The sequence below is a fragment of the Sus scrofa genome, chromosome 14, assembly GCF_054392235.1.
Source record: "Sus scrofa isolate SSC_HxYL_T2T_F1_AM1 chromosome 14, Sscrofa_HxYL_maternal_Yorkshire_Landrace_v2.0, whole genome shotgun sequence".
Taxonomy (NCBI): domain Eukaryota; kingdom Metazoa; phylum Chordata; class Mammalia; order Artiodactyla; family Suidae; genus Sus; species Sus scrofa.
The window spans coordinates 137,857,057-137,879,887 of record NC_139396.1 but is presented as its reverse complement, the minus strand read 5'-3'; the positions used below and the strand labels follow the sequence as shown (position 1 = coordinate 137,879,887).

General features: G+C 40.5%; 1 protein-coding gene and 1 pseudogene across 2 annotated transcripts in view; one reads left to right on the top strand and one right to left on the bottom strand.

Moving 5' to 3' along the window:
* The window catches only part of CFAP43 (cilia and flagella associated protein 43), a 128,265-nt gene that overhangs the window by 3,551 nt on the left and 101,883 nt on the right, over window positions 1-22,831 (top strand). Inside the window, exons 4-5 of the mRNA XM_084995350.1 lie at window positions 17,707-17,847; window positions 19,176-19,346. The gene's annotated coding sequence lies outside the window, so the exon portion shown is untranslated. The remainder of the gene's footprint in view (window positions 1-17,706; window positions 17,848-19,175; window positions 19,347-22,831) is intronic.
* Window positions 2,525-10,745, bottom strand: LOC100623931 (glutathione S-transferase omega-1-like; annotated as a pseudogene). The gene is made up of 6 exons (XR_014828238.1): window positions 10,688-10,745; window positions 10,344-10,406; window positions 10,009-10,116; window positions 6,822-7,044; window positions 6,328-6,423; window positions 2,525-2,652 (listed from the first exon to the last, which is right to left on the bottom strand). The product of XR_014828238.1 is annotated as a glutathione S-transferase omega-1-like (transcript).

Genomic DNA, 22,831 nt, shown 5'->3' with positions numbered 1-22,831 from the left:
TTAGGGAGGTCTCTATATTAGAGCTCAGTTTGAAGTAATTGTTTTTAGAGACATTAGAACAATTGTATGTTCAGAGAGTAGAACATCATATCCCATTTGCCTCTTGTTTAGGAAATACTTGTGTGTAAGACACATCTCTGGTCTTTGCTGGGCACTTCTTGCAGCCAGCTGCAAAGCTGCACTCACTCTTTCATCAACATATAAACTCCTCTGGGGGAAATTTGTCTTATTAAGGGGAAGTACAAAATGTCCCAGGAATAACTGAGGCTATTGCTTACATGCCAGCATTTCTCATAGAAAAGTGTAACAGTTTAGGTTCAGAGAGCCACATTTAACTTATGCAGTTACCCATAAAAAAAAGCTTTACTAAGGTATAACTGACATATGATAAATTTCTCATAGGTACATATACACAACATGATAGCTTTTGACTTAGCCATGAAGCCATCACCATATCAGGATAATGAATCTACCATCACCCCCCCCCCCCAAGTTTCCTTGTGCTTCTTCGGATCCTTCCTTGTTGGCTCTTGCCACACATCTTGCTCTCACCATTGTGGCCCTGCCGCTCACCCCCAGGCAGCCACTGATGTGCTTTTCCTCACTCTAGATTAGTTTGTGTTTTCTAGAATTGCACATCCATCATATACTCATTCATTGTCAGGCTTCTTTTCATGCAGCACAATTCCTTTGAAATTCTCTCATGCTGCTGTGTGCGTTTCAAGGGAAGTTTGTTCCTTTCTATTCCATGGTATGGATATACCACAGTTTACTTACTCATTTGTCAATGGATATATTAATTTGCTAGGGCTACCATGAAGCAAGTACCACAGACTGAGTGGCTTAAACACAGAAATTTATTATCTCATAGTTCTGGAGGCCAGAAATCTGAGAACAAGGTATCAGCACAGTTGGTTCCTTCTGAGGGCTGTAAGGGAGAATCTGTGCCAGGCCTCTCTCCTTGGCTTGTGAATAATTATCTTCATGTTCACATGGTGTTCTTCTATGTGTAGCTTTCTCCCAGTTTCCCTTTTCTATAAGGATACTAGTCATGTTGGAGTAGGGCCACACTAAATGACCTCATCCAACTTAGTAAAGCTGGTCCTTCCAGACCACATCACGTTCTGAGATACTGAGGTTTAGGACATCAACCTGTGCATTTGGGGGACACAATTCAATGAACACTGATACTTAAAGGATGAGTAGGAATCAGCTTTGTAAAGAGGAGGAGGAGGAAGTGGATTCCAAGCAGAGGAAATGTGTGTGCAAAGGCCAAAAGATCAGAGAAAATAAGAGATCATAATGATAAGAACAAGAGATCAGCCATGAGAGGCAAGCCTGGAGGGACAGTCTGAGGCCAGCTCAGGAGCAGCCTTCTAAATAAGTGACCCTATAGTTTATTATCCAGTCCATTAGCATGGACTAGTAGAGCCCTTAGAGTCATCTGAGCATCCTAAGTTAGAAAATATGTTTATATTTCTACAGGAGGGCTTTGAGAAAAGCCTATACTTAGGCCACAGTATCTAACCTGATTAGGTGGGTAGAATGAGATGTGAGAGGACTTGATAACATAAAGGCATGCTATTTTCATATTAGTGAAAGAAAATATTAGATATATCTTAATTGCTGACTCCTGCCACTGTCAGAGCCCATAGTCACAGGCCTCAAGGCTGCTTTGCAAATAGAGGTCAAAGAAACCTTGAAGGGTCCTTGGTTCAATGAGGAGGGCTATTACTGCCAGATCTTTCATCATGGCTGCCATCCAGAGCTTAAGTTTTGGAGTGTGAGCAAGGCTAAATAGGAAGGCATTGCAAAGTCTCCTCTATATCATCATTACCACTCTGCTGTTTCATTTTGTTTTTTTCTAACTTTTACAAATGTTATAAAATACTTATTTAAAGTGCACAGAGTCATCAAATATGAGATTTGGAAGATACTGGAGAGGTCTTGGTTCTGTTGAAGAGGCATCTAAGACTAGAGTGAAGTGACTTGCTCAGTTTGGTGTGAGGACTTGTCCAAACTGAGAGACTGATAGGTTTCTTAAATGAGAACAAGAGAGGCAACTGATATGTTATTATATACTTAGTATTCTCTGGTTAGATTGTATCTAAATGTTACCCTGAATAGCTCTGAGCTCTAAAGAGTGGGAGTAAGCCAAGGTAGCTGCCAAACTTCAAAACATGGAGTTTGAACAAGAGTGCAGGACTCTTGCTGATAAATGGGTCTTGGCATTAGGCACACAGTCCTGCATAACATCTTTATAAAAATGTACATCCTTAAGGATTTTTAACCAGGAGGGAAGGACTAAATTGATTTTAAAACATGTTACCACATGGCACAGAATTCCCCACCCCCAGGGATGGGGGAAGAATGGTGAGGCCAGGTGGATGGCATGCCCTGGAAAGTCCAAGACCCCTCCTGTCTGCTTGTTCCCATTCAAGCCAGGTGAATGAGGCATTTTAGTTACTGTTTATAAAAGAGGTCAATATATACTATTCCAGTTGTCATTGTCCTAATTTATGCACAAGGTATTCAAATGTCTTACTCATTTAACTCCAGGGCTTCCAGCCTTTCAAACCAGGGCCAGATGAGGTAATCAATCATAGAGAGAGAACTTCCACCAAAGTATGTTGTCTTCTTTTTGGTCAGAACCTGAACATTAAACAGCATAAGAATACTTCTTATTTGTGCATCTGGTAAGATTGATCATCAGAAACGATGAAGGCAAGTTAAGCAAGCGAAAGTAGGATCTTTTATCCGGACAGGTACAAGTTGGCTTTTTATCTGATTAGTTTAAGCTTTAGAATTTTTTAGTTTGTGATGAAGCAAAACAACACAATAAAAACTGGAAAATGGAGAAACATCAAACAAACTTCAGAGTACAAGATATTCGTAACAGATATTCCAACAAAGGATTGGTATTCAGAATATAGAGAAGAACTCATCAAAATCAAATAAGAAAAAGGCAAACAGGCCATCAGAAAATTGGCAAGACTTGAACTTCAAAAAAGAGGAGGTCTGAATCCATCCATTTGAAAAGGTTCTCAGCTTCATTAGTCATCAGGAAAAGGCAATTTAGAAACAAAATGTCATTCCACTTCACAACCACCAGAATGGCTAAAATGAACAAGACAAAGTAGATAAGAGTGTAGAACCACTGTTGATAGGAATTTAAATTGGTACAACCTTATTTTAACTGTATCTACTAAAGCTGAGTGCATGCATACCCTTAACCCAGTAAATATACTCCTCAGAAATGTGCACATATATTCACAGAAAATAGATATAAGAATGTTCATTGCAGCACTATTTGTAATAACCCAAAGAGGGAAATGTTTACTGTCCATCAGGAAGGAGTAAAATGGATAAACTGGGCAATAGTTATATGTTGGAACACTATAAAAAGAATAGGAATGAACTGTACATAACATAGATGATCCTCACAAACCTATAGCTGCATGAAACAAGATAGATCCAAAAGAGTGCACATTATATGATTCCTTTTGTATAAGGTATAAAACTATACAAAACTAGGAGTTCTCTTGTGCAGTGGGTTAAGGATCTGGCATTTTCACCGCAGCAGCTCCAGTGACTGCTATGGTGCATGTTGGATCCCTGGTCTAGGAACTTCCACATGTCATGGGTGCAGCTCCCGCCCCCAAAATCAGCCAAAACTAATATTCTATGTCTTGATATGGGTACTAGTTTCATGGCCCTGTTCATTTTGTAAAAATTTATCAAGCTGTACTCTTATGCTTTGGGTAAATCTCTGCATATAATACTTTAATAAAAAATTTACTTATAATACATGGAAATAACTATTAACTATTAGGCAGATGCCAAATAACATTCTTTGAAAACCAAGCACAAATAGTATATTTTTGAAAATTTAAATGAATTGGTAATTATGGTTTTGCAAGGAGAAGAACTGAGAATATTATCTGACTAATAAACACCAAACCATTTTATAAAACATCCATAGTTTTTCTCAGGTCCCTGCATTGTAACATCCTGCATTGTAGACAGATCGTTTATATCTACCCAAGCATTTGTTTTTGGTCTGTTACCAAATTAATCATCTGAAGCGTATGGACCACATCTTACTTTCTATCTCCCATACTGCTAGCACAGTGCCTTGCAATAATTAGGCACTCAGAATTGTACAGCGAACAAATATTTTTTTGGATATGTCCTTAAACTGTAGTGCCTTGTTATTATATTATGCAAAAATAAAAGTATGATAGTTTTAGTCAGCAGGAAATACCCTATCAGCAGCTTGAAACATAGAAACAGTACTGTTCACTTTAAAGCATGAGTCCTTAACATGGAGTCTATGAACTTAGATGGGAAAATGTTATGTGTCCCCCCAGGGAACTCCAAATTTAGCTGGTAGTATGTGGACTTTCTATTGCTCAGGGGATCAACATCCCTAACTCCCACACTGTTCAGGGTCAACTGTAGTTGGATATAGGGATTTTTTTGAAATCAGGAAACATGATCATCTTCATGCCCATATATATGAAAACTTAGATGAAATGGATACTTTTCAAGAAAAATGCTAATAACCGAAATTGATTCAAGAAGAAATATAAACCTCACAAAATCAATTGTTATTTAAAAAGTTGAACTACTAATGAAAACTCTAGCCTCATAAAAGACACTGGATTCAAATGTTTTATAGAAACAGCCAAACCTTATCAAATGTGTTCAGGGCTTAGAAATCCAGAGAAAATAAACCAACTCATTTTATGTGGTTAGATATCCTTGATATAAAAACCAAATAAAGATACTATAAGAACAAAACCATCTCCTTTATGAACAAATGTACAAAAACCTGTTAAATATTAACTAATTCTAGTTAATGAAAATCCATTGAAAACAAGTAGCTTTTATCCCAGTTATGCTAGCTAGCATGGTTCAAGACAAGAAAAATCTGTCAATGCCACTTATACTCTGCAGATTAAATGGAAACAATTCTATGAACATTTCAAAAGATGTAATAGAAGCAAACAAGACATTCACTAAAATCAGTCATTCTTGACTTAAAAAAAATAAGCAAATTAGTAATAGAACTTTCTTTTGTGTGTGTGTGTGTGTGTGTGTGTGTGTGTGACTTTTGTTTTTTTAGGGCCACACCCACAGCATATGGAGGTTCCAAGACTAAGGGTCAAATCAGAGCTGTAGCCTACACCAGGTAGCTACACCACAGCCACAGCAACACCAGATACCAGCCGCATCTGCAAACTACACCACAGCTTATGGCGATGCTGGATCCTTAACCCACTGAGCAAGGCCAGGGATCGAACCTGCATCCTCATGGATACTACTCAGGTTTGTTTCCGCTGAGTCATGACAGGAACTCTAGTAACAGAACTTTCTTAATGCAAAAACAAAAACAAAAAACAAAAAACTTTTCTGAAAAAAATCCATAGCAAACTTCATAGTTACTGATAAAATGTTAGTATGCATACCCATTTAAGACAGGAACTATGACTTCCCTCAGTAAAAACCTAAGGCTGACTGTGAATGGAATGTCTCAAGGCCAGTGGAAGATTCTATATAAAGGTCAAAACTGCAGCTCTCTCCCAAAGCAGGTAAAAACATACCTGGGCTTCCACATGTGTCTATCTGATTCATGGCATCACCTTGTTATGGGAAATATTTATTATATAACATTAAGTGGAAAAAAGAACACAATGATTTATGCCCTGTTATAGTTATGTTAATTTAAATATGCTCAAGGACTGAAAACAAACAAGCATGGAGGAATGTAAAAGGCTGGCAAATTTTGGAAACAGGGTAAAAATTTCCCTTGATTTTCTTTTTTTTCTTTTCACTTTTTAGGGCCATACCTGTGGCATATGGAAGTTCCCAGGCTGGAGGTCAAATCAGAGCTACTGCTGCCGGTCTACACCATGGCCATAGAAACGCAGGATCCAAGCTGCATCTGCGATCTACACCACAGCATACGGCAATGCCAGATCCTTAACCCACTGAGCGAGGCTGGGGATCAGACCCTCAACGTCATGGCTCTTAGTCGGATTCGTTTCTGCTGTACTACAACAGGAACTCCTCCCTTGATATTTCAGTGTCAGTATATCACAAAGTTTTAAAAGCAAACCAATGACAAGACATTTTTAGGTGTTTTAGGTTATATCTTAAACACAACAGCTTATAGCTATCCATTGTAAACTAAAATTTTCTAACTAATATTATTATTAATTGCCATAAAGCAGTTTTGGAGATGGGAGTATGAGGAAAAGAGTAGAACAAAAGGGTGGATACAATGTGTCACTCAAATGAAAGCAGGGAGAAGGGCTTGAATACCTCCTCTAGCTTGCTGAATCCTTTACCCAATTCTTCTTTTAGGCCAGAGCAGTCTTTATTTTGCTTTCTAAGAAAGCTTAGTAGCAAAGGAGGCACCTAGGTAGAGAGTAAGTTCTTAGTTTATCAGTGTGAGGCTAACTATACCAGTCCTCTCATTTGAAAGCGTGGTCAGATTCACAGCCTTCAAAAACAAACTTAAGGTGAGAAGGGGAGGAACATTCCAGCAAGAGTTGAGAAGAAGGTGGCAAGTTTGGAAAAAAGAAAAACATTCAGCGTGGCAGGAATACACCGGGTCAGAAGAGGGAAGAGGCATACCTTTGGAGAGGTAAACAGGATCCAGACCATGAAAGGGCTTGCAGCACATGGCAGAGCTGACAAGAGCATCACCCTATTGGTTTGCTACTCCCAAATCATTGAACCATGAGTGACAACACTGATTTAGCTTCACAACCAAAGGTGTTTCAAATGGGAGCTGAAATGTCTTACACACACACCTTAGAAGACAACTCAAAGACCATCTTTTGGCAAGCTTTCTCATAGGGGTCATCTGGCAACAGCTTCTTCCCTGGATATGCTTCATCCAGGTACTCACAAGTGATGGCAGATTCATAGATCAGTTGACCCTGACTGTTTTCCAGAACTGGCACCAGACCTGAGGGATTCTTCTGGAAGAACCACTCAGGCTTATTTTTCAGGTTGATGTTGATGACTTGATGCCTGAAAGACACATAGAAGACAGTCAAGAGAGTAACATTCCTTTTGTACTCCTGAAGGAAGCTTCACTGGTTCCACCACCCACTTATCTATCTGATCAGACCCCAAATTCAGGAGTCAGCTCAGCCTTGATTCCTTCCCTCTGTCCCGTCTTCCTGAAATCAGATGGGTCATCAAGACCTGTCAGCTAGACCTCCAGATCACATTCTGGCTTTATCTGATTCTCAGCTTTAACACTGCCACCTTGTCTAGGACATTATCTGGCACCTGGACCTCTACAGTAGTCCCCCTGGTCCCTCTGCTTCCACAGTGGCCTCCTTACAGTCCATCCTCCATGCACTGGATCAAAACTGGATCAGTGACCCTCCTGCTTGCTTACAAGCCCTCAGCTGCTCCTCATTGCAATGAGGATGAACTCTAAACCTCTTTCCATGCCATTTGACCTGTCCTTTGCTTATCTGTCAATCTGTTTCCTATCAGTCCCTCTCATCATTACCATCTGGCCGTACTGACCTCTTTTTCACTCTTTGTAATACTTTCTTCATTGACCTGATAATATGTATCTGAAATTACTTTGCTTCTTTAATTGCATGCTTATTATGTCACCTCCCTACAATGTAAGTTCCATGAAAGCATCGATTTTGAGAGTCTAGGTCATATTCATAAGCAAACATGTAAATGAGCAAAATTTTAAATAGGTTTAAATGCTACGAAGAAATATAAGCAGTTTCAGATAGATACTCAGTACATATTTGTCAAATAAATAGGTGGAAATGCTTTAAGATTGTCAATAAGATACTCCATGTGGGGCTAAGAGGTATTTTAACTGTATATTTTATAAGGCAACTAATTGAATTGTGTCCATACCCCACTATATGAGAATCAACATGATAATATTCAATTCCTTTTGCTAATTTGAATGAAAGTTCCTCACTTCTTACCAGAATATTAAGAGAATCAAAAAAATGCTTCCATGAAATAAACTTTCCGATTAAATCTCCATTAGTTGATATTTAAAAAAAAAAATGATACATGGGTAAGTCACTTAAGTTAAACCCATAAAGAAGAAAACAAGTGAAGTCCAGCCTGTATTAAGATGGTTTTTATATCTAATTCTTATCTTGCCTCAGAGATTTTAGGGGAAATAAGAGAAAGGAAAGTTTCATATAATCATTAAAGCCAGGTTCGTATCATTGTCAAAGCTGATAAGTGTTCAATAGAACATTATTTACTCAAAAATGATACACACCAGCAGCTTTTGTTTCCTATTTCCCCATCCATCTTAGTAGCTAGAATAGCACTTACCTTGAAGATTTAAATATGCAGACCTCCCACCATGGATACAGAGGAATAGCCCCATTGAACACTGGCATCTGTATGTGTGTATTCAAATGTTCATGTGCTAACAGACCACTAAACAGTCAGATACAAGCCACTGCAAGAAAAATAAGTCTCCTTGCCAAGGAATTATCAACATTTCTGAAAATTTATACTGTGAAACAGAAAGGTAAATACTGGGCTTTTGTAATAAAGAAGGTTAGCACACACATGCATCTTAGTAACCTGGCATTGTGAGCCAACAAGTCAACATACCTGCCGAACAAGTTGGAAGATGTGTCTTTAGAGAAAACCATGCTTTGTTAATCATGTGGTAAATTCTAGTACTGGCACGAAAATCTATTGGGATGCAAAACTAATCCATGAACATAGTAGACCTCTGTTTACACTACCTTGCAGCTGTTACCACTCCTTACCCCCATACACACACTTGTACATTAATATTAGCTTTCCTTTGGAAAATTTTCCTAGTAAATAACGTAGAGTTTTCAATCTAGACGTCCAGAAAGGCACTAACCCAAGACTTTGTGCCCCAGAATACAGTTGTGGCTTGCTCCAGGACTTTTCAGTTATATGAACACAAGATATGTATTTTTCCAATACAGTTAAATTGGATTTCTCTTAATTTCAATAAAAATAATTATGACTAAGGATATATTAAAATACTTGGCTAAAATAATGTTTTAGATAAATGTTACTAAATGTTGAGTGTTTTGCTATTGTGTTCAAAATCAGTTTCATCCAAAATAAGAAGCAAATCTTACTAAAGAGATAGCTAATCCAAAATAATTTCTTTTAAGAATGTAACTTACTTTTCTCTCAGGGGAAAGAGTTGCCTAATTCTCCCCCAGAAGACTAAAATTAGTTTGTAAACTCTAAGCCATAGACGGAAAACTTCTTAAGAACAGGGGCTATGTTTTAAACTTTCACATCACAGACATCTAAAGATCATTGGGAGGGAGGTGGTTCCGGTGGATATTCAGCTCTGAGAAAATCCCAGTGACTTTCATATTTCCTGAAGATAACTCTTATGTCAATAACCATCCTAATTTCAATAAGGCTTCCCCAAAGTCTGAATTTTTAGGTATAGACACTTTATTTAACTCAACCAACAACCCAAATCCCATAGGAACATGCACTGTACAGTTAGGTCAGCACTATGTCCGGTGGTGTGTGGAGGTCTGGACTCTGGACTGAGATAAATTACCCACTATTGGAGAAGGGACTCTATCCCCAGAATATCAGCAAATAATATCCGATAAGCAGGACATGAATGAAGTGGGGGAAAGGGAAAGTGCAATACACCAGTAACCAGGATCTACCAGAGCTAAAAGGGCTGCTGCCTGTGATTACCGTTCCAGTGATCTCTGCACATCACTAACGTTATTATTGGAGCCCCAGCTTTTGGGATCCATGAAATAGTTAATCTAAATGGGGCGTCATAGGCTGGTGGAGCCTGTGGCATTCCCCACCACGCGAGGATAGGGTCCATAAGTTACTATGTCTCCCCAAAAGGCTGAGCATTGTGTATTTTGCAGTAAAGGAAGCAGCGGGGACCCTTTTCAGGATTCCCACTCGCGCCGCCTGTAGCAGCTGGTTCTTGGCCTGATAGGGGAGCGGCCCCCTCACCGAATTCCCTTGGCGTTGAGGACCAGGAGCGTCCTCTTGGTGAAAGGACAGAACCTCACACTGTAGACACGGGTTAGGCCCTCGGGACCGGTCCCGGGGGCGCACTTCCTGTTGGGGAGAAGAGAAGGCGGTTACAGCCCAGAGAGCAGGTGGGACCCGAAGGCTCCCGCGGTCGCGGAACCGGCCGCCCAGCGTTCCCTCTTGCTCGCTACTGCCTCGGCTGGTTCCCCCGGGGTGGGGGCCCTCCCGGGCGGCTTGGCTCCAGACAGCTGCTCCTGGACACGTGGCCGAGGGTCGCTCAGATTTTTCCTCGGATCGCGGGAGGTTGGCCTCACCCTTCCCCAGGCTCCTGGCTGATCCTCCAGACTTCTTGGTGCAGCAGGGGAAGAGCTCCCACCCTGGTTTGCAGGCTATCTAGGAAGTAGGCCGCCCCTCCCTCCCTGGCTCCTTTTCTCCCTCCCTAAGTCTCCCAGAAGTGCCAGCCCAGGGCGGCCACCAGTTCGGAGAGGTCTGCCAGGGAGCAAGCAGAAAGCAAACCCATAAGTAGAAGCCTGGTGGGCGACCGGCCCCTTGTCCGGCCTTGATTTCCCACCCACTGGGAGAAGCAAGGCACTGCCACCACAGCCTGCGTGCTTAGAGAGCGATCAATGCCAGAGGCCCATCCCCCTTGGCATCTGACCTGGTTTGGCGGGGAGGGGATAAGACTTAAAATACCGCTCGTGTTCAAAGTTTATCATGCTGCCACAAAGTTCATTATGCTGGCCATGAGGTGCTCCCGTGTCAAAACGGACAAAAGAACCTGGAAGTCTTCAGAGCCCTTACTAATGGTGGTCTCCAGTACCCCCTGCTTAAAAACAAAAACAAACAAAAAAACAGCTATTATATATGGAGCATTTGAAGCCCTAGCAGGGGCATATGCTCAGAGTCAGGCAGCTGGGTTATTGAGTTTAGTCTGCAGATCTGTGAAAAATATCTGGCCAGGGCATCTGGCTCAATCTGCTCCTCTTAATTTAAGGGTTAGGAAAGGGGGATTCCAGGGCACATGGTACAGACATTGGAAAAGGGTAGTCAATGTTTTGTTTGCATAGATTTGCAAGCTGGTAGCTCCTGTGCCAGTTTGGGGGTGGGAAGAGGTGGTATTTCTGTTCTGATTTGTTCTGTTATGGGAGAGGCAGAGTGAGGTGATAAGCAAAACCATCTTGGAGTCTTACTGCCTGGGTCTGATCCTAACTCCATTCCTGTAATATTTTGCCCACTCCAGTACCACAAACAGAGTGGCTTAGGTAGTAGAGATTTATTCTCACAGTACTAGAGGCTGGAAGTCCCAGATCAAGGTGTCAGCAGGGTCGGTTCCTTCTGAAGACTGTGAGGGGGAATCTGTTCCATGCCTCTCCCCCAGCTTTTGGTGGTTTGCTTGCAAACTCTGGCATTACTTGGAGTGCAGAAGCATTATCCCATTTCTACCTTCGTCTTCACATGGCCTTCTCCTTGTATGCATGTTCATGTCCAAATTTCCCCTCTTTATAGAGGCACCTGTTATGTTGGATTAGAGACCCACCCACCCTAATTTAACTAATTACAACTGCAGTGAATATGTTTCCAAATAAGATCACATTCTGTGACATACTGGGGGTTAGGGCTTCAACATATGTATCTATGAATTCAAAATTCAACATATGAGTTTATTATGAAACCATATGATTTATAATAGCAACTTTTTGTGTGAATGTGGGCAAGTTCCACACAAAAAGGTGTGTTTCAATTACCTCATCTGTGAAATGGAGTGGTCAAAATTTAATGCTTCTTTTATAGAGTTTGAAGAAAGATTAAATTAATAAATAGGAAACAGTACAGTTCTTGGTACAGAATAAGTGTTAAGTAAATATTATTATAGATGCTAAATGAAAAAATTAGACCATATTTTTGCTAAAACATGGGTCTGGCATGCAGCAGTTCCCAGGCCAGGGATCAAACTGGAGCCACTGCAGTAACAATGCAGAATCCTTAACCTCTGAGCCACCAGGGAACTCTGCTTAACTCTTAACTCTTTTTTATTTTATTTGCTTTTTAGGGTCAAACCCACAGCATACGGAGGTTCCCAGGCCAGGGTTTGGATCAGAGCTACAGCTGCTGGCCTACACCATAGCCACAGCAACTCCAGATACCAGCCGTGTCTGTGACCTACACCATAGTTCACAGCAACACCGGAACCTTAACCCACTGAGTGAGGCCAAGGAGTGAACCTGCACCCTCATGGATGCTAGTCAGATTCATTTCTGCTGAGACATGATGGGAACACCTTAACTCTTTTTTAGAAAATTAACTTTTTAGAAAGTCTTTGGCACATTAATTATATCATGCAAATGAACCCTGTAAATTATACTTGGCCAGGCAAAACTTCTGACTGGCCAAACTAAAGATTCCACATGTAGAGTATTTGAGAACTTTTATTTGAAGTTGCCTACCCCCAAATTAGTATGAAATGGGTAACATTTTGTTGTAATGATAAGAAAGATCCAATTCATCAATAAAGTAAAATTTAATTCCTCAAAGAAAAAAATTGGAAACAAAAGATATTGTCCCAGGGAGTTCCCATTGTGGGGTGGGTAGTATTTCTGCAGTGCAGGGATGCAGGTTTGATCCCCGCCCAGCACAGTGGGTTAAAAGAATCCAACATTGCAGTTGCAGCTTGAATCTGATCCCTGGACCAAGACAGGAACTCCGTGTGCCAAGGGGTGTCCCTCCCCCCAGAAAATGTACTGTCCCAGGAAACCATTGCTCTGCAGTACTGCTCTGCATCACAGTGGATCAGCTCCAAGGCCTTTGTGATTGTGTGCATCATATGTGAACATCTGGATACACACTGCTGTTAGCTACAGGTAAAGCGCACAGTATTTCACATTTTTGCAGCTGTAGTTGTCAGTAATTGACCTGAGGGAGCTAAACTCAACTGTTTTTGGTAGTTAAAGAGAACCTCACTTTTTTTGGGCAGGGGGAGAGGCCTTTGTCTCTTTAAGGCCACACTCATGGCATATGGTGATTCCCAAGTTAGGGGCTGAATTGCAGCTGAAGCCACTGGCCTACACCACAGCCACAGCAACATGGGATCCCAGCCACGTCTACGAGCTACTACACCACAGCTCATAGCAAGGCCGGATCCTTTACCCACTGATTGAGGCCAGGGATTGAACCCTCATCCTCATGGATACTAGTCGGGTTGGTTAACCACTGAGCCATGACGGGAACTCCAAAGAGGGCCTTGTGATAGTTTTCTTCCTTCTAAGTACCACCTGTCTTTACAGACCATATATACCCGCTTGATACAACAGTCTTCTGTGAATTTTCAAGTATGTAATTTGAATAATTATATACTTTGTAATTTGAAAGAAATTTATATTAATAAGGTATTTTATAGAGTAAGTTAGGAATATTGAAAGTCACATGCAGTGTTTCATTGTTATTATTTTAGTTAATTATTTTTAAAAGCTCTTAAAAAATTAGGGGCCCTTATCATAAGAATATGAATGTTTCTTTAAAAATTAACAGTCTATGATAACCCATAGCAGAGAGGAACAGCCTTCTTCAAAAATATTCTATGCAACCATATTAGCTGAATGAGGGAGTGAATAGTAGGGCCCAAAGCGATAACAAATGAAAAAAATTTTAATCCCCACGATATGAAGCCTCATAAGAGTGAATAGTCCCATTAAGAAAAGAGCTTTGTCTACTTAAAAGAGACACATGCACCCGCATGTTCATTGCAGCACTATTCACAATAGCCAGGACATGGAAACAATCCAAATGTCCATCGACAGAGGATTGGATTCGGAAGATGTGGTATATATACACGATGGAATACTACTCAGCCATAAAAAAGGATGACATCATGCCATTTGCAGCAACATGGATGGAACTAGAGAATCTCATACTGAGTGAAATGAGCCAGAAAGACAAAGACAAATACCATATGACATCACTTATAACTGGAATCTAATATCCAGCACAAATGAACATCTCCTCAGAAAAGAAAATCAATCATGGACTTGGGAGAAGAGACTTGTGGTTGCCTGATGGGAGGGGGAGGGAGTGGGAGGGATTGGGAGCTTGGGCTTATCAGTCACAACGTAGAATAGATTTACAAGGAGATCCCGCTGAATAGCATTGAGAACTATGTCTAGATACTCATGTTGCAACAGAAGAAATGGTGGGGGAAAAACTGTAATTGTAATGTATACATGTAAGGATAACCTGACCCCCTTGCTGTACAGTGGGAAAATAAAATTAAAAAAAAAAAAAAAAAAAAAAAAAAAAAAAAAAAAAAAAAAAAAAAAAAGAAAAGAGCTTTGGATGGAGTTCCCATTGTGGCTCAGCAGGTTAAGAATCCAACTAGTATCCATGAGGATGCAGGTTCAATCCCTGGCCTCTTTCAGTGGGTTAAGGATCCAGGGTTGCCACAAGTTTTGACATAGGTCACAGATGGGGCTTGGATCTGGCATTGCTATGGCTATGGTGTGCAGCAACTGCAGCTGTGATTCACCCTCTGGCCTGGGAACTTCCATATGCCACAGATGCGGCCGTAAAAAGGAAAAAAAAAAAAGAGAGAGAGAAGAAAAGAGCTTTGGCGTTCCCTAGTGGCTCTGTGGGTTAAGGATCCAGCATTGTCACTACTGTGGCTGGAGTTCAGTCCTGGCCCAGGAATTTCCACATGCTTCAGGTGTGGCCAAAAAGAAAAGAATTTAAAAACAAAAAACAGGGGACTGTTAAAAGTGCATTGTGCATTAAGAGCAGAATGGATGAATACACTGTGGTATATTCACATAATGGACAACTATACAGCAATAAAAACTAGTAAGCTACATCTACAGCTATCAACATAAGTGCATCTTAAAAACATAGGATTGAGTCACAAAATAATATATATGTTATATATGTTAACTTTAAAAACATACAAAATAAAAAAGCGTATTTATTATGGGACATGCATATGTGGTAGAATTGATTAGCAAGGAGTAGTAAAGAGAGTTCAGGAGAGTGGTTAGCCCTGGGAGAAGGAAGAGAGGAAAAAAGAGGGTATGTAGCAGAGTAGATGGGAGGGAGGGTTGCTACTTTTGTTCTGTTTCTTAAACTGGAAGGTGGCTCTGGACAATGGAATCAAGATGGAAAAAGATAAAGTGAGAAGAAATGTGGTGGAGACCACTGTCATTTGAAAACCTTTCTATACAATCTGAGTTTTACTATGTGTTGTAGTTGAAAAAAATAAAACCTAGAGAAACTGATTTTTTGGGGGTATATTTTTTGTTTTGTATGGCATATGGAAGTTCCCAGGCTAGGGGTGGAATTGGAGCTGTAGCTGCTGGCCTGTGCCACAGCCACAGTAACACCAGATCCAAGCCGTGTCTGCGACCTACAACACAGCTCACAGCAATGCTGGATCCTTAACCCACTGAGCGAGGCAAGGGATCAAAGCCTCATCCTCATGGACACTAGTTGGGTTTGTGTCTGCTGAGCCAAACAGGACTCATAGAGAAACTGATTTTTAAAGGAACAGGGGAAAAAAAAAAAGCCTAACTACTGTTCAAAGGGTTGGAGTAGATCTGTATATACTGATGCAGAAATGTGTTCTAGATATATTGCTAAATGAAAATGTGGTAAAACAGCACATAGAGGACAATCCCATCTATTGAATGCATACTTCCCGCCAGGTACCCGCTAAGAGTTCTACATGAAAAATATCTAATCCTCACAACAATCCTAAGAATTAGATAAGACATACTGTTACTATTACCATGGACTGAGGCATGGAAATTAAGTGACTTTCTCAAGAGCCTCAAACTTTGAAATGGTGGTGCTGGTTTTTCAACTCTGAACTGACACCAGAGTCTGATCTCTAACCATTACCATATTTCATTGATCCTAAAATGTACATTTCTTCACTTTTGAACACCTCTGAGAACTGGCTGTATCTTAAAATCACTGTAGGCTGGGTGCAGCTTGACGTAGGTGTTATTGCTTGTGCTTGAACTTGCATGGAGGATGTCTGTGGCTTGGAAGAAAATCCCAGAGATAACAAGAGAGCATTCTTGCTACATTATTAAATGAAATGTTCTTGATAGCACAGAGGACAATGCTGTGGCAGAGGTAGTAAGGGGAAAGAATGCCTATGCATGATTTGAAAAAATTCCTCAAAAGAGTTGGATTTTAAAAATAAAAGATGTTGTAGGAATATATTAATTTATATAAGTTATATTTCCCTTTTTATACTTAGACAACAGCAGTATAGAGTAAAATAAACATTTCTAAATAAGTTTCAGTTCTTTTATGATAAAATCTGTCTGCATTTAAAAGAGCTTTTTCAGTAAGTATCAAAGAAAAATTCTGAGTAATGAGAAAGGAGTCTGTTGTAATTTCATTGGCAGATTTCTCCCCTTACCGTTTTATCTTAGATTTGATGAAATAGAATATGTGTCCCTCATAATCACTTCTAAAGTACTTACTTTTTTTTTAAGGAAAAAACACATTTTATTTAATGATCCAGTACAAAAATACAAATATACACACGTACCTGAAACATTATTTACCTTTTCCATGTAGGATGCGTTGTGAAATTTTCTGTTCTGTGTTCTTTGATTTAGAAAAAATGCTTAGTAACAGATTATACAAACCACTAACATGTTCTAACTAGTAATTGTTCTAGAATACAAACTTGTGTTACCTACGCTAATGAGTAATTTATGGGAACTTGATAATATTTCCCTTCTTAGAATTAGCCTACAATGGTATTCTGAGTACTCAGAGGAAAAAAATTAGCATAGACTTGTGACCAGGTAGCCAGCATGGACATGATGCATGCTCGCAGTGTGCAAGTAAATCACCTTCCAGGCTCAACAGCTGAGGGAAATGCCTTGCTTCTATGTAACAGGACCATGTGTCTATACTGCACATTTTATATAAAGTCCTTTTTATGTACATTATTTCATTTGATCCTCGTAACAGCTCTGTGAAGGTAGGCAGGAAAAAATATTATCAGGTTCACTTTAATAGACGATGAAGTTAAATTTCAGAGAAGGCCAGCGACTTTTCCAGTTATATACCTAAAAAGAAGCAGAGACAAAATAAGAGCATGAAGTTTTAGGCTGAGGGCTCTTTTCTCCAAACCACATAGACTCCGAAGAGTATAATCTGAACTCAAATATTTTTACCACTTCATCCTCTTTTTCTAGGCATGGACTCAAATTTTTGTTGTAGAATACAATGAAACACTTGATTCCAAGCTTGTCATGTCAGTAAAAACTTTATGGCCACAGAATATGGTTTGGTTTGGTTTTGTGTCTTTGGAAAACACTGTTCCTTTGGCTCTGATCTAAGGGAACACAAAGAGCGTGTAAGACCCTAAAGGCAAAGGAAATTGAGGGGACATCGGATGAAAGAATATAAAATAGAATGTACTGATGGATTTTAGTGCTTTTAAGCTTTTACTTTGATGAGAAGTTTTAATGGAGAATTTAATGCAGATGAGACTTGAATCCTTTAAAGAGGACCTTAAGTCTTGATATGGTTATTCAAACTCAAATCCTAAACTTGTAATCATAGTAAACCATGGTCTTCCAAATTTTGGTTATTTAATGCTCTCCTAAAGTGCTATTTTATGTGCTATTTGTGCCAAAATGAAAATTGATTCCCGTTTTTGTCCATGAACAGCCCTTGGATTTCTTTAAATGAAGTCTTATGTTAGAGACCATAGATATATCAATTCTGCAAAATTTCCCTGGATTCAAGGCCCCAAGCAAACTCAGAAGCCCCAATGGCAGAGCCCTCTGTATCCAGGTACCACTTGCAGAGGTAACTTCCTGACTTTCTGTTACACTGTAAATAATGTATTTTATCATGCTTCTTAAAATAACCCTTTTTTTCTATTTTATCACTAAGTATATAGTTTGTCAAAACATATGTGACATGGTGCCACCCACAGACATAGCAGGGGGTGCTCCTGCCTCCCTCCCCGCCTGTAGAGAGCACATGCCTCTGTACTGTGGATAAAGCACTCAACATTCCCCCAGCATCCTTGCAGCTCTAATGATCTACAGTTGTTACCACATCAAACATGGATCCCCTCTCCTATTCTGCAGTAGAGCCAATATACTGATACTGGGTTGTAATAAAGGAAAGGATTGTGTTTAATGCCAGGCTAACCAAGGAGAATGGGAACAATTTTTAACAACAGTGTGAGGGAATAGGTCCAGGATGCATGATCAACTTTTTGATATTCTTCTAACTGGTTAGTGGTGAGGTAACAGGGAGTATTTCGGGAGTTAAGGTCATCAAACTTCTGACTCCAACAGGTCTGAGTCCTAAGTCCTGGTAGTCAACATGTAGTGAATTTAATTTCCACCTGCTGGAGATTTTAGTGTCTGCAAAACAAGGTAAGCATATGGCCCAGGATATTCTCTGTAGCTCTTGAGGAGGAAGTAAGGGCCCTTGACCTTATGGCTAAATTATTATTTGTCTTGTTTGACTGTTTTTTTGTTTCTGCATTTTCTCACTTCTCTTATTAAATTTGCTCTTTGGAACTCAGGGAAGGCCTAGGAGGCTAAAGCTTTCTCTACAAACAAGAGGTGGGAGACATGGGGGGATCTGTCCCTGGGAAGGCCGCATTGGGCCCTTCTTGGTTTTTATGACTAACCCCTCTCTGGCTCCAGAGTTCTCTGCTTTTGCCTCTTGAAACAAAAGACAACTTACTGTGTTTGAGTGCTGTGAGGTTTGTGCTTTGTGCTCCTACTGATATCAGAGGCAGAAAGTGTTTGGGGAGTGTGGGGAAGATCTGAGTGGCAGAAGAACTTGGATAAGGGAAAAGATTAATGAATTTGTCCACTCCTTTCTTTCATAGAGTACTAAAGTATTGCTTCTCTACTAAGGATCCTTTCCCAGCAGAATCAAGTAACTATTTTCTTACTTCTCTTTAGGTTCTGATTTTTGGTTCCAGAACCCAGATTTTGGGTTCTGATTTTTGGTTCCACACATGAATTAGTGTGGTATTGGCAATGATAACAAATGAGGCTGAGGAATGCTTTAAATATAAAACAAATCTCTTTAGCCTACATTGATTTGCTCAAGTAGTTCTAGATGAAACCTGTTGAAGCCTGATACCAATTCTTTATTATTTCAACTAGATGGATATCAATGGTCATTGTCATGGTCCATGCATGTGGGTCAGAAAAAAGAATTTTCCAGCATAATGAGGTGAAGAGAAAGAAGAATTTATTGAGATGAGAGAGGCTGCTGATTGCACAGCAAGACAACTTCCTGATAATCAGGGAGAGCCCCACCCCCCACCCCCATGGGTATGTATGGTGGTATCTGTTTTTATGGCCAAGGGAGAGAGGAGAGGTCTAATGATACACCTGCCGATCTGCTGATTGGTTGGGGAAAGAGGGGTCTCATAATACACTTGCTGGTTGGTTGGGGGTGTATAAGGCCCCTATAGGGGTGGGGTGAGGAGTGGGCCACATACCTTTCCTACTACAGGGTAGGAAGGGGTAGGCCAGGTTGCTCAAGGTGGAGGAGGGGGCATTACTATGAGATGGATGGGGTGATGATAAGGGTCTGGTAATTCATCTCTTGGCCAGAGGCTTTGAGATCTATCTTCTTGAAGGGGCCTTGAAGTTCCACAGTTAATCGGTCTCTATTTGTATTCTTACCCTGGAATGAGGAATCGGCATGATTTGACAATCCCCTTCCTCCACCTTACATGCTATGAACTAACTTTCACAGTCCCCTTCTTTGAAGCATTATCCAAAACTGTATCATTAGTGTCTTACTTGCTTGGATGCTGGTTAGTTACAAACTCTTTCCATGTTTCAACCTAGTATACATATTTCTGTATCAAGATCAAGGTAAACAACTTGGAATAAGAAATGGAGTCATAAAGTTTTGCTCCATATACACATAAGATATTCAAAGTTAGAAAATAGTCTGAATCTGTTAGGTTAAACGCACAAAATAGTAACTTTCAGTCATTTTAAATATCCGGTCCAGAATCTCCATAAAAATGTAACCTCTTCCCATATGACTTATTTTTAAGCTCCTGGGAATTATGAAGGATTCCCTATTTTTCTTCTTCAAGAAAAATGCTCAATTCAAATTAAATGCCCCATTCAATTCAAAATTTCAGGTCTGGATATCTCCTGGCTCAGTGGTTAACGAATCCAACTAGGAACCATGAGGTTTTGGGTTGGATCCCTGGCCTTGCTCAGTGGGTTAAGGATCTACCGTTGCTGTGGTGTAGGTGGCAGATGCGGCTCAGATCTGGTGTTGCTGTGGCTGTGGTGTAGGCTGGCAGCTATAGCTCCGATTAGACCCCTAGCCTGGGAACCTCCATATGACGTGGGTGTGGCCCTAAAAAGCAAAAATAAAAATAAAACTATCTGAGTTCAAACCCATTTGAAAGTTGTGAAACTCTGGGCAATAATCTCAACTTTTCTGAGATTCAATTTCCCTGTCTATGCAATAAGGTTAAAATAATATGTGTGTGCTAAGTGTGTAAGATCCCAGGTACAGATAGCAGCTTCCTACAAATTAGCTATCAGTATAGCAGAGCAGAGAGGAAATTTGTGCAGGACACACAGATTCAGAGGCAGGTGGACCCAGGTTTGAATCTGACTTTGCACTAACTAAATCTCTGAGCCTGTTTCCTCTGCAGTATGGTTATTGAGAGAATCAGATATTGTTACATTCTTAACATATTGTAGGAGCTCAGTAAATCGTGGTTTATTATTATCACTGTGATAAAAGGGGTCAATTACCAGAAAATAAGTAGATATTCCAAACTGCAATTGGTTATTCCTTTAATGTAAAAACATTCATTATTTACATCTTTTTACCCAGAGAAACAATGCTCACTTCTTGCTTTTTCCAGCTTTTCTTGTACACATTGCTACCTTTCACAAAAAGCAAATAATTGTCTAATCACAGGAAGTTATTTATCTACTTAATGAAATACTTTCCAGTATGGTTTATATTTTTCTCATGTTTAAATGATCCTAGAAAACCTAGTTAATGGGTGAAAAATTTACTGAAAATCTATCTTTCAGGTAATTTGGAGAGAAGCTGGGAGTGAAATGATTTCTTTGTGGAAAGTAGGCTTTTTTTTCCCCTTTTTTTGTTCTGTGGCTGGCTGTGTACCGGTTTTGGTTTTAGGGCTCAAAGAGCTTAAGCACTTCTTTCTTGGCCTTTAATACAAGATGAGTTCTCCTACAAAGGAATAAAACCTCAAGCTGAAGATTAGGCTTATTCTGTCCAGAACTTGTCTGGTGGTGGTGGTGGGGTTTGTGGAGATTTGCGAGGAGAGAGGAAGTTAAGAGGGGTAGGGCGGGTTTGGGAAGACACTTCCAAAAAATGGCACACTGGTTATCACCTTTGGGAGCTCAGGGCTGCTCCTTGGGTCACTGATTAGAGAAAAAGTTTGTGGGTTTTAGATTTTGTTTCTAACATCAGAAAATCCTTCACAGTGAGAACTAGATCCCATTTTCCTGATTTATTCTACCTTTCCATTCCCCTTCCAGACTGAAAATGAAAGGCCACTCATCTTCCTGTGTTCTGCATGGTGCAGAGGTCAGGGCATCTCCTCCTGAATATTAGCCACATGTATTTCCCAGAAACCCAGCTGGAGACCTCTGTTTTCATAAAAACAAACAAAAAAAGGTTTCAATGGAGTAGCCACATGATTGCATTTTAAGTTTGATTTTTTCAGTTCCTCTTTGCTCTAGCACAGGGCAAATTCAGCTTCCCAGGGTCATGGCTGACTCCAGCCCAGGTATATCCTCTTATATACCATTTACTTTGGGAGCAGTGGCAGGGCTTGCCCCATCATATCTTTTAAAACTCTCAGGTTGTAGTTAAAGGAATGTTGGGGTTGGGGTGGAGTGGAGGGTAGGGAGGGCTTGGTGGTAACACAAAGAAGCCAACTGGTGAGAGAGTGGCAGCAGAAATTGCCCTGAACTTAGGAAGTACTAGAGGAGAAATCTTGACTGTTGCTGAACCCACTTCTCCCTGTGACTCAGAATGTGGGATTTTGTCAGCCAGTTTTGTGCAGTCCTTTAGCACTAAGCACTACCTGTGTTTGGCACTTACATTTTAGCAAAGAAACTCTTCAGGGCAGAAACATGTAGCTCCATTCCTTCCCCCACCCCATCTCAGCAAAAGTCAGGACCATCTCTGACTGTGATAATCAGACATCCAGGAGCATCCTTCAGTCTTCTTCTCTCTTACCCTTCTTTACCAATCCATCATCAAATTCTTTTTTTTTTTTTTTGGTCTTTTTTGTCTTTATAGGGCTGCACCCCCGGCATATGGAGGTTCCCAGGATAGGGGTCTAATCAGAGCTGTTGCTGCCAGCCCACATCAGAGCCACAATAACACTAGATCCAAGCCGCGTCTGTGACCTACACCACAGCTCACGGCAACACCAGATCCTTAACCCACTGATTGAGACCAGGGATCAAATCCGCCACCTCATGGCTCCTAGTTGGATTCCTTTCCGATGCACCACAGTGGGAACTCCTCCATCACCAAATTCTATAGATTTTTTTTTTTTTTTACCATTAAAACAATTTTTCAAATACATTGACTCAACTGGCTTTCAACTGGGGTTATTTTGCCCCTCCAGGGGACATTTGACAATGCCCATAGACATTTTTGATTGTCCCAACTGTGGAGGTGCTACTGGCAGGGATGATTCTAACCATCCTACAATGTAGGAGACTCACCCCCGCATCCAGTCCCAAATGCCTGAAGTGCTCAGCTTGACAGCCCCACTTTGCTTCTCTTG